Below are 10,576 nucleotides of genomic sequence, written 5' to 3' on the forward strand. Positions count from 1 at the left end.
TGCACCATTGTCAAGAACCTTTTGGGCGTATTGTGTGGGCCTATTTCTGAGTCCTCAATTCTGTTGCATTGATCTATACGTCTGTCACATAGCTAATACCACACTATCTTCATTACTGTGTCTGCACAATAAGCCTTAATGTTGGGTAAAGTAATTCCTCCTACTTTATTCCTTTTTATCAAAATTGTGTTAGTATCATTCTGTTTTAAATGAAGGACAAGACAAGGCTGTCAACTGTTTTAATATCTACTCCAAGGTGCCCTGGATGTCCTAGCCAATACGAAAAGATTAGAAAACGGAATTAAAGGTGTAAGAATTGTAGAAGAAAGAAACTTCTCCTTATTTCCAGATGATAAGCATACTCATGTTGGAAATCCAAGTGAATCAGGGGGAAAATATATAAGAATTGATAAGAAATTTCAGCAAGCCCACTGGGTACAAAAATCAACTACAAAAATGCAGAGCATTCCTATACCCAAGTAATTAACAAATAGAAAAGATAGAAAATGACATCATTCCCCAAAAGAATCAACAAAAACTCTAAAAGACCTTGGAATAAACCTAACAAAAAACACACAAGCCCTTTCCAGAAACGTTATAAAGATTATTGAAGGCCAGAAAAGAAGCTTGAAGAAATGCAGAAACATATGTGAGGATGATGACTTTCCCCCAAAGTAACCTATAAATGCAAGTGATAGTTTAATCAAATTCCAACAATTATGTATAGAATTTAGAAGTGAGTCTTCAAATCAAGTATAGAGGACAGTCAAAATAATCCTGAAGTTGGGGCAGGCCCGGTGGCACAGTGGTTAAGTGTGTACATTCCACTTCGAAGGTCCAGGGTTTGCCAGTTCAGATCCCGGTGTGGACGTGGCACCACTTGGCAAGCCATGCTGTGGCAGGTGTCCCACATATAAAGTAGAGGAAGATGGGCATGGATGTTAGCTCAGGGCCAGTCTTCCTGAGCAAAAAGAGGAGGACTGGCAGCAGATGTTAGTTCAGGGCTGATCTTCCTCAAAAAAAAAAAATCCTGCAGTTGAGGAGCAATGTGGGGACAACTGTCTAATCAGATATCAAGGCTTGCTTACTATAAACTATGTCAATTATGAGATTACGGTGCTGCCATAGACAGGAACAAACACATTTCTGGAACACAGAAATAGACTTGTGCATCAATAACAGCTCAATGTGAGAAGAAGTGGCAAAATTGATATGTGGCACAGGTGACATTACAAATAATGTGGAAAAGATAAACCAGTTTCAATATATTGTAGCGGGACTATTAGTTATCTATATGAAAATAAATAGACCTATATCCCAATCTCACACTATGGACAAAAATAAATTCTAGTGAATTAAAAACTTAAGGTAAAAAGCAAAACTTTACAACTTTTAGACGAAAATCTCAGCATATTTTTATGAACTTTGGGTAGAAAAAGTTATTCTTTGTATCTTCTTAAATAAGATACAAAGATTATAAATTCTACATAGAATAAGATAGAAAAAAGATAAGTAGATTTAACTGCTTCAAAATGTAAACTTATATTCTATAAAATACACCACCAAGAAAATCTAACTTGAAAGACAAAGCTTTGGTCTGGGAGAAGATATCTGTTAGTATCTAGTTAGTATATAACTGTCAAAGGATTGGTATTCAGAATGTATAAAGGACTCCTAAAATCAATACGGGAAAAAAAAACAATCCAAAGTATAAGAACAGGCCATTCACATGAGAGAGAATTCACAAAGAAAAACGTTAAACTTCACAAAGAATCATAGATGTACAATTAAATAGATATATATACACAGACAATTTTTCAGGTTACAGACTAGCAAAAATCTTTACCTCTGACAAAACAAAGTTTTGAAGTAGCTATGGAGAAATAGAAATCCTCTATAGTACTTCTGTGTTTGTAAATTGGGACAAATATACTATAAAGCATTTTGATAGTAACAAGGAAAGTAAATGTGCATTACTGTGTTTACCCTTCAATCAAGCAATTCTACTTTTAGGTGTATAATGCAGATAATTCTTACACATCTGTACAAGGAAACCTATTACAAGAATTTTCATTGCCATATTATCTCATAATAACAAAAAATATTTTAAAATATCCATTAACAGAAGAATGGACAAATAAATTGTGGTATAGTAATACCAAATACAACAGTTAAAATAAAGTTATATCAAATAATATGGACAAATCTCAAAAATACAATGCTAAATTTAGAAGACAAATTGCCTAGCAATGAACTCAGTAAACCTGGAAAACAAAGTCATATAACTGTCTATGGATACACTTGAATTTAATATTGATGTAAAACATGAATAGAATGATAAATATCCAAGCCTAGAAAGCAGCTACTGCTTGGGAAGAAAGAATTGGGATCAGGGAGGTATGCAGAGTGACTTTAGCACTATCTGTAATATTTTAGTTCTGAAGCAAATAAATCAAAATACCAAGATTTGATAGAGCATCTAAAGGCAAAATGAAATGGGTAAGACAAACCATCAAAGCAAGAAGTTAGGTAAGGAGAGGGAATCAAGATACAAGTTTTATCATGAAAGCCAGAAAATGTGAAGCAATTTCTGATGGAAAATGGGAAGTGAGGCCCGGAAAAATTCCCTGAGGCATGGAAAAGTACCACAGGCCATTTGTGTAGCTTACATGTGACGTCAGTTAAGTGGAAGTTCTCTTTGCCCTCACACCTACAGAGATAAGGTGCCAGAAGACCTTGCATAAGCCATACAACTTTTGTCATTTTCCCAACGTTTGGGGAGTTTTGAGATCAGGACATATTATGGCATCTGGGAATGCCTGGTAAATACTAGAATGAGACATTTGTGATTGCCACCTGCATGCAATCTATTATTTATATGAAAATGTGAAAACCCCTCCCACGTAACAGCTAGAAAATTGAGAGGAGCAAACCATTATTTACTCCATCACAACAACCTTGATAAGTAGGGAGGCCAATTGACCACATGTCACTAAAATTGTCTAGTACTGTCTCATATTATTTGAATTCAGACAGAAAGACATTTAAGGAGATTGGTACCTAATTCACCAAGTTCCTTACCATACTCCTCTTTACAGCTATGAGGCATTGCATGAGGCAAAGTGTCTTCACGATCGGCTCTGCCTTCTCCGGTATCGGCTTGAAGGCCTTGAGTTATTCATGTAGTGTGGAAAGGCCTAGGAAATATTCAATTCCAACTATCTCTTGCTTCTCTCTTCTCCAAATAGTCTGGTCCTGCAGTGCGCTGATGAAAGCCTCTCCCAGAGAGATTAACAAGGCTGGAAGATGAGTCAGGTCATTTATTTTTCCATTCCATCATAAAAGGGTTCGAGGTTACTGCTTTCAACAAGCAGCCAATTGATCATGTGACCACTAAGCATTCCTGATTCTCTCTCAGCATATCCCAATTTATTCATGAAAGCAGAAAGCATCATAAAAAGCCTCGGATGAGGCTACATGAAATTTAATAGGCTTGATGATGCCTTCCTTAAAAGCCTTCCTATGTATCTAATCTGCATATGCATTCTACAGGATAAATCTGTAATAAACAGGAAATATTGGCATTTGTGAAGCAATAATGCATTCTGCCTCCTCAGAGGGGCTGACTTCGAGGCCATGGTCATGTACAAAGATCGGAATGACCAAGAAAATGTTAAGTGGAGGTTGCCTGTGATCTCACAATGCCACCAGCTATATAGCTAAACATCTCTGATTCTCAGTAGGTCTAACTTAAATGGGTTTTTCAGAAAATATTTCAGAGAAGCATACATGAATTTTGGTATTTTCAGTACATTTTCTACTCTCCTCAATATGTAACTCAGTCACAAAGTTGCGGCTTGCAAGGGTCAAATAGCATTGAAGACTGAGCCTGCCTTCCAGATAGAAATTTCTTTTACATTTCTTCATTTTCATATATTCTCTATTTTACAATCAGGCTTTGAAATCCCAACTGTTTCCTTAAATGTCATTTCAACCTGGTCCTAAAAGAAAATCTGTATTGTTGGCAGTTTATTGCTTATTTGACAATCTCTTGTCCTTAGTTTTCATAGCAGCCAATGGGAAGGGCCACTAAAATGATGGTCAATTTCTTCATGTAAAGGGGAAAATTTGCATTTAGAATGAGAAAATCTCTAACCATTCCCATAAGTATGAATGTCCAACCATCATATATTCCCATCAACTATCTTAGGGAGGAAAATATTATTTAATATGCTGTTTGTGTCTGTGACAGTTTGGGCCTATTCAATGGATTTAGTCTTCCTGGAGTTTGTCTGAATTGATAAAGCTGCTTTTAGGTCTGGAGTTAATCTCTTAGACCTTAGGGACCCCCTGTGCAGAGCTGTGGCAGATGCAAGCTCTCCTCGGAGGCAGCAAAGCAAAGAGTCTACTATAGATTTAATAAGATAAGATAAACACCCCTAATTCTTACATAATATACAATGTTCTCTTTCTTGTCCAAACCAGAAACTCAGGAACAAACCTCCCCCTCATTTCTCTAAAATTACCCGGGAGCACAGGAAAAAGCTGATTGTCTTTGAGAGAAACTGTCTGGGGTGGGGGTAGAATTTCGTATTGATGACTCTAGGAATAGTGACCCTAGAGAGCGTGAATCGTTAGCTATTAAGTAGTCTCTCTTTGGATTCTTGAGGAAGAAGATTGATGAGTATAAAATAAGCTGGGAAAATCTTGTTTATAGTCAGTAAGTAGGGAAATGGGGTCTTTCCTCAACCAAATTTTAGGAATTTAGATTCTCCAAATTTTAGGTTTCACTTTATATTGGTTAATTATTGTGAACTGATTATCGTTTTATGTCTAGACTGGATTATTGCAGCCAATTCTCTGTCTTATACATAGAAAAATTAAGTGGATCCCTGTTCCTACCCTAGGAGGAAGCCCTTTAGATGTCACTGGGAGATGGCAGAGTGTCTATCGTCCTTGTGTATGATCTGAGAGAAACGAGAATCTCTTATTCTCAGCAAGGGAGTACCCAGTTCTACACTCTGTCAAACTGTAGAGGCAAAAGTGGGAGTATTTGATATGAATTTAAATTGTTTGTTGTTAAGAACACAGAACATACATAATGATGTCCTCTTATGAGCATACATTGATAAATGTCTTAATTCATAACAGAAGAAAAGCATTTGGAGTATGTGCTAATGCTTCCTACATGCACGCACAGGCACACTCTGTGTACAAAGTCACCATTAGAACATGGCCCTATACATACATACATAATCACCAACACATTCAATCAAGTCTATGTTATCTTTTAAGCCAAAGATATAAGGACAAGGCATGATATAAACATGATGGTAAAAATTTGGAGACACCTGGGTCCTGGTTCAAGATGGTGATTTAGGAAGATCCTGAACCGCTCTCTTCCCGTGGACACATTCAATCTACAGCTACATAAGGAGCAATTTCCTCTGAAAAAGAAATCCCTAAAAACTAGCTGAGTGACTCCTACACATCTGGCAAAGGAGCGAAAACCCACATCAAAGCTGGCAGAAGAGGCTGAGGCACAATCTCGCCATAAACCCCACGATCAAGAGGGAATTCAAAACCCGTAGCTCCTCCTGGAGGAGCAAAGGAGTTGAACCCCACAGAGGGCACCCCAATTTTTAAGACCTGCACCTGAGAGATGAGCCCCCAAACATCTAGCTTTTAAAACCAATAGGGCTCACGTCCATGAGAACCTCAAGGCTACAGAGACTGAGAAAAAGCTTCCAAGGCCTGGAGTGCTGGGACTCACTCACCCCAGTGACCTGAGCAGAGGCAGCCCACTGAGAGGCACTCAGACTTATGTGGAAGAGGCCTAATTCCTTGTCTTAAAGCATCAGCCTGAGGGGCAGGCATCTAATTTGACACACAGGGAAGGGGATGCTGGAATACTCTCTGGGATAGAGGCTGGCAAGCACCATCCTTGTGCTCTCCCTCTGCCTCCCTCCAGCTCCATGGTATCTCCCAGAAAGGAGTTTACACCTTCATCTGGTGCCCTGATTTTTTGTTTGTTTGTTTGTTTGCTGGTGAGATTAGCCCTGAGCTAACATCTGTTGCCAATCTTCCTCTTTTTACTTGAGGAAGATTGTCCCTGAGCTAACATCTGCTAGTCTTCTTCTATTTTGTATGTGAGTCACCACCACAGCATGGCTGATGAGTGGTGTGGGTCTGCACCTGAGATCCTAACCCATGAACCTCGGCCACAGAAGCAGAGCATGCCAGACTTAACCACTAAACCACTGAGCTGACCCCTGGTGCCCTGATTTTTGTGGCTGCTGCTAAGGGACCCCTCTAAATGGCATGGCCCTTGCTTTTGCTCGCTGGTCCCACAGGACTGTAATAAACAGAGAAAAATTTCTCAACCGGCTACGATTCTCAGGGTACAGCAAGAGGCAACAGACCCAGGAGCCCCGTCTTTCTGTGAAAGAGGACTGTTAGCTTATCTTCATAGCTGCAGCCTGATGGGCACAGCTAATTAAGCACACATCCAAAGGCTAACTGTTATCCTTTCCAGAGACCTCAGAGCTGTAGAACCAGTATCTCTTGGAGGAAAGCTTTTACAGGTATTTGTGCCCTGGCTTTTGTGGCCGCTGCCCAGGGCATACCCCTTGATCACCTGGCTCTGGTGGCCAACAGGGTTTGCATTCCTGGCTCCCACAGGACTGTAATAATTGGAGAGACAGTTCTTTGCTGGCTATCACTCCCAGGGCACTGTGCAGACTGAAACACAACTCCAGTCTTTATGTGAAAGAGGCCTATTTACTTGTCCTGGAGCTTCAGTCTAAGAGGCAGGCTTCTGGTTTGGCACACACCTAGAGGCCTACTGGGATATACTCAAGTGACTGAGGCCAATGGATGCCATCTCTGTGCTCTTCCTCTGCCTTGGTCCAGGTTGCAAGCATCTCCTAGAAAGGAGCATGTAGACTTCATAATTTTCAACTCTTTCATGTTATGAGTGTACTTTATCCTGCTCTTCTTTCTGCTCGCTCCTTAGACTTACAAAGAACATGAGTTACTCCATATTTTAATAATCTTTCAAGTAATTTTATGCGAAAGAGTGATGTTAATTTAGTAAGCTAAAATGATACTACCAAATGGAAAAATTAAGAGCCTCTTTAGTGACTAATATCAAGCGATAAGTGAAAACAATGATACTTAAGCTTTACTGGAATATTGGATTTTTTAAAGCCTAAAAGCTTTTAAAATATTAATTATTATAATAGAAAAATATATTGCTTTTGAATGATAAACATTTCAGATTGTGAAATATTTTTATGTCCTTTTTGCTCATTTGAAGTTTATAAGTTAACAATGCCTATTTTTTTGTTGCTTCCAACTTTTTAGTATTTTTTCCCTTCCATACTTTCAAAAAATTAGCTAAGCTCAGGTTTGTTAAATGGTCTTTCTGATGATAGTGAGGAAAATAGAAGTTTCAGTGATTAGATTATAATATTATCTTAGATGGCAGCTGTTCTGCTCATCTTTATGAAGTGAATTAGGAGAAGATCTTTGCTAGAATGACCTTAGGTGTCTGTCCTTGCAAAAAGGTGATGCTGAACTCATACAGCTCAATAACAAAAGAACAAACAACCTGATTAAAAAATAGGCAGAGAGTCTGAATACATATTTTTCCAAAGAAGACATACAGATGACTAACAGGTACATGAAAAGATGCTCAACATCACTAATCATCAGAGAAAAACAAATTAAAACCATTAGGCTATATCACCTCTCACTTGTTAGAATGGCTATTATCAAAAAAGACAAGAAACAGCAAGTCTTGGCAGGAATGTGGAGAAAAAGGAACCCTTGTGTGCTGTTGGTGGGAATGTAAATAGGGGCAGCCACTATGGAAACAGTATAGAGCTTCCTCAAAAAATTAAAAACAGAACTACTTTATGATCGAGTGATTCTAACTCTGTACTTATCCAAAGAAATTGAAAAGATATCTGCAACCCCATGTTCAGTGCAGCACTATTTATAGTAGCCAAGATACGGAAACAACCTAAGTGTCCTTCAGTGGATGCATGGATAAAGAAAATGTGATGTGTATATGGAATATTATTTGACTTTAAAAAAGAAGGAAATCTTGCCATTAGCAACTACATGGATGGACCTTGAGGGCGTTATGCTAAGTGAAATAAGTCAGACAGAGCAAGACGAATACTGTATGATCTCACTTGTATGTGGAATCTAAAAATAATAAACCCCAAAATGAGCTTATAGATACAGAGAATAGATTGGTGGTCACCAGAAGCAGGGGGTGGAGGTTGGCTGAAATGGGTGAAGGAGGTCAAAAGCTGCAAATTTCCAGGGGCCAGACTGGGCACATAGTGGTTCAGTTCATGCACTCTGCTTCAGTGGCCCGGGGTTTGCAAGTTGGGATCCCAGGTGTAGACCTAGACACTGCTCATCAAGACATACTATGGCAGCATCCCACATATAAAATAGAGGAAGATTGGCACAGATGTTAGCTTAGGGCCAATCTTCCTCACCAAAAAAAAAAAACATAAAAAACAAATTTCCAGTTATAAAACAAATAAATCATGAAGATGTAATATACAGCATGGTGATTATAGTTAATTATACCATATTACATATTTGAAAGTTGCTAAGAGAGTAAATCTTAACAGTTCTCATCATAAGAATAAAAACCTTGTAACCATGTATGGTGACAGATGTTAACTAGACTTATTTTGGTGACCATTTCACAGTATATCCAAATGTTGAATGATTATGTTGTGTATCTAAAACTAAGATTATGTAACATTTCAACTACACCTCAATGAAAATTAAAGAAAAAAATGGACATACCTCAGTTTCTGCCTGGTTTTGGTCATTCTCCAATGATTTCACGCAGTCTTTAAATATGTTGCCCAGAGGTATAATTGTTATCTGCAGGAGGATTGGATACAAGCTTCTGTGACATTTCTGAAGTGAACAGAGCTCTCAGTATGATTTTCTTCTAAGTTATTCTCGTTGCAGTTCTTAGTGATTTTTTTGATCTATGCTAAATGTCTTTCATCAGTTTGGGAAAGTTTTCAGCCATTATCTCCTTAAACTTTGTTTCTATGCTGTTCTATCTTTTCCTGTCTTTTTTTTTTTTAACTCTAATTAAGCATGTCTCCTTTACTTTTTTTGTTTTTTTCTCTTTTTAGGAAGATCAGCCCTTAGCCAACATCTGATGCCAATCCTCCTCTTTTTGCTGAAGAAGACTGGCCCTGAGCTAACATCAGTGCCCATCTTTCTCTACTTTATATGTGGGATGCCTGCCACAGCATGGCTTGATGAGCGGTGCCATGTCTACACCTGGGATCCAAACTGGCAGACCGTGGGCCACAGAAGCAGAACGTGCAATCTTAACTGCTGCGCCACTGGGCCGGCCCCTTTTTTCTGTTTTTAATTCTTTTTCTCTCTCTCTACTTCAGTCTGGACATTTTCTTCTGACCTATCTTCTGCTTCACTAATTCTCTCTTCAGTGTGTCTAAATGGCTATTAAATCACCTATTGAGTTCCTAGTTTCCATTATTTTATTTTTCAGTCCTAAAATTTCCTTTTAATTCTTTTTATAGTTCCCATTTTCCTGTCAAGTTCCTCATTTTATCATATATTTCTTAAGCATACTAATAATCATTATTCTAAACTTTTTACATAATCACTCCATTATTTGGATCTCTCATGAGTCTGTTTCTGTTGTCTATCTTTTCTCTTGAATTTTGATCATGTCTTGCAATTTTCTATACTTACATGTTTTTAATTTGGTCTGAAAATACGTGTTTTAAATATTTTAAAGATAATTTGAGGCTATTTAGAGATAATAATAGAGATGCAGTCGTGTGGAGCTTAATGACAGGCATATGTTCTAAAAAGTGAATTGTTAGGCAATTTTGTCATTGTGCGAACATCAGGAATGTACTTATGTAAACCCAGATGGTATAGCCTACTGCACATCTAGGCTATATGGTACTAATCTTATGGGACAACCATCATATATGTGGTCCATCATTGACCAAACATCATTATGCAGCTCACAATTGTAATTTGATAAATATTAACATCTACTAGAGAGGAGTTCTATCTTTTGTTCACCCTCCCAGGATGTAGCCCTTTTGGGTTTCAACCTGTAATGTTTGCCAGGGCCCTTCCTCCTTTTTGACCCTGCCAAACATCTTCTCAGCTTCTAACCCTCTCAGCTACTGTATTTACATTGGCAAATACCTCAAGAAAAATGGTGGGCCAAATGTGATAACCCATCTCTTATTTTCTCTTATGTTCATAATCTTGACTCTGCAAGCCCTTGGTTGTGCTTACTAAAATAAGTTGCTTAGATTTCTAATTACAGTTGATAGGAAGGTTGGTGCAAAGAAAGAGCTCTGCTGTTGCAAGACCTAGACTCTAATATAATTTTTATGTGTGTAATGTGGGCTGTGGAGAAAGGTGGGAGGTGTAAATGTGCTGGCATGACATTTTAGAAACATTTTCTAGAATTTTGCATTCCAGAATAACATTTTGGAATTTTGTTTTTAATATATCATTTGTTTATTTCTTTTCTAAT

The sequence above is a fragment of the Equus asinus genome, chromosome 1 (assembly GCF_041296235.1).
Source record: "Equus asinus isolate D_3611 breed Donkey chromosome 1, EquAss-T2T_v2, whole genome shotgun sequence".
Taxonomy (NCBI): Eukaryota; Metazoa; Chordata; class Mammalia; order Perissodactyla; family Equidae; genus Equus; species Equus asinus.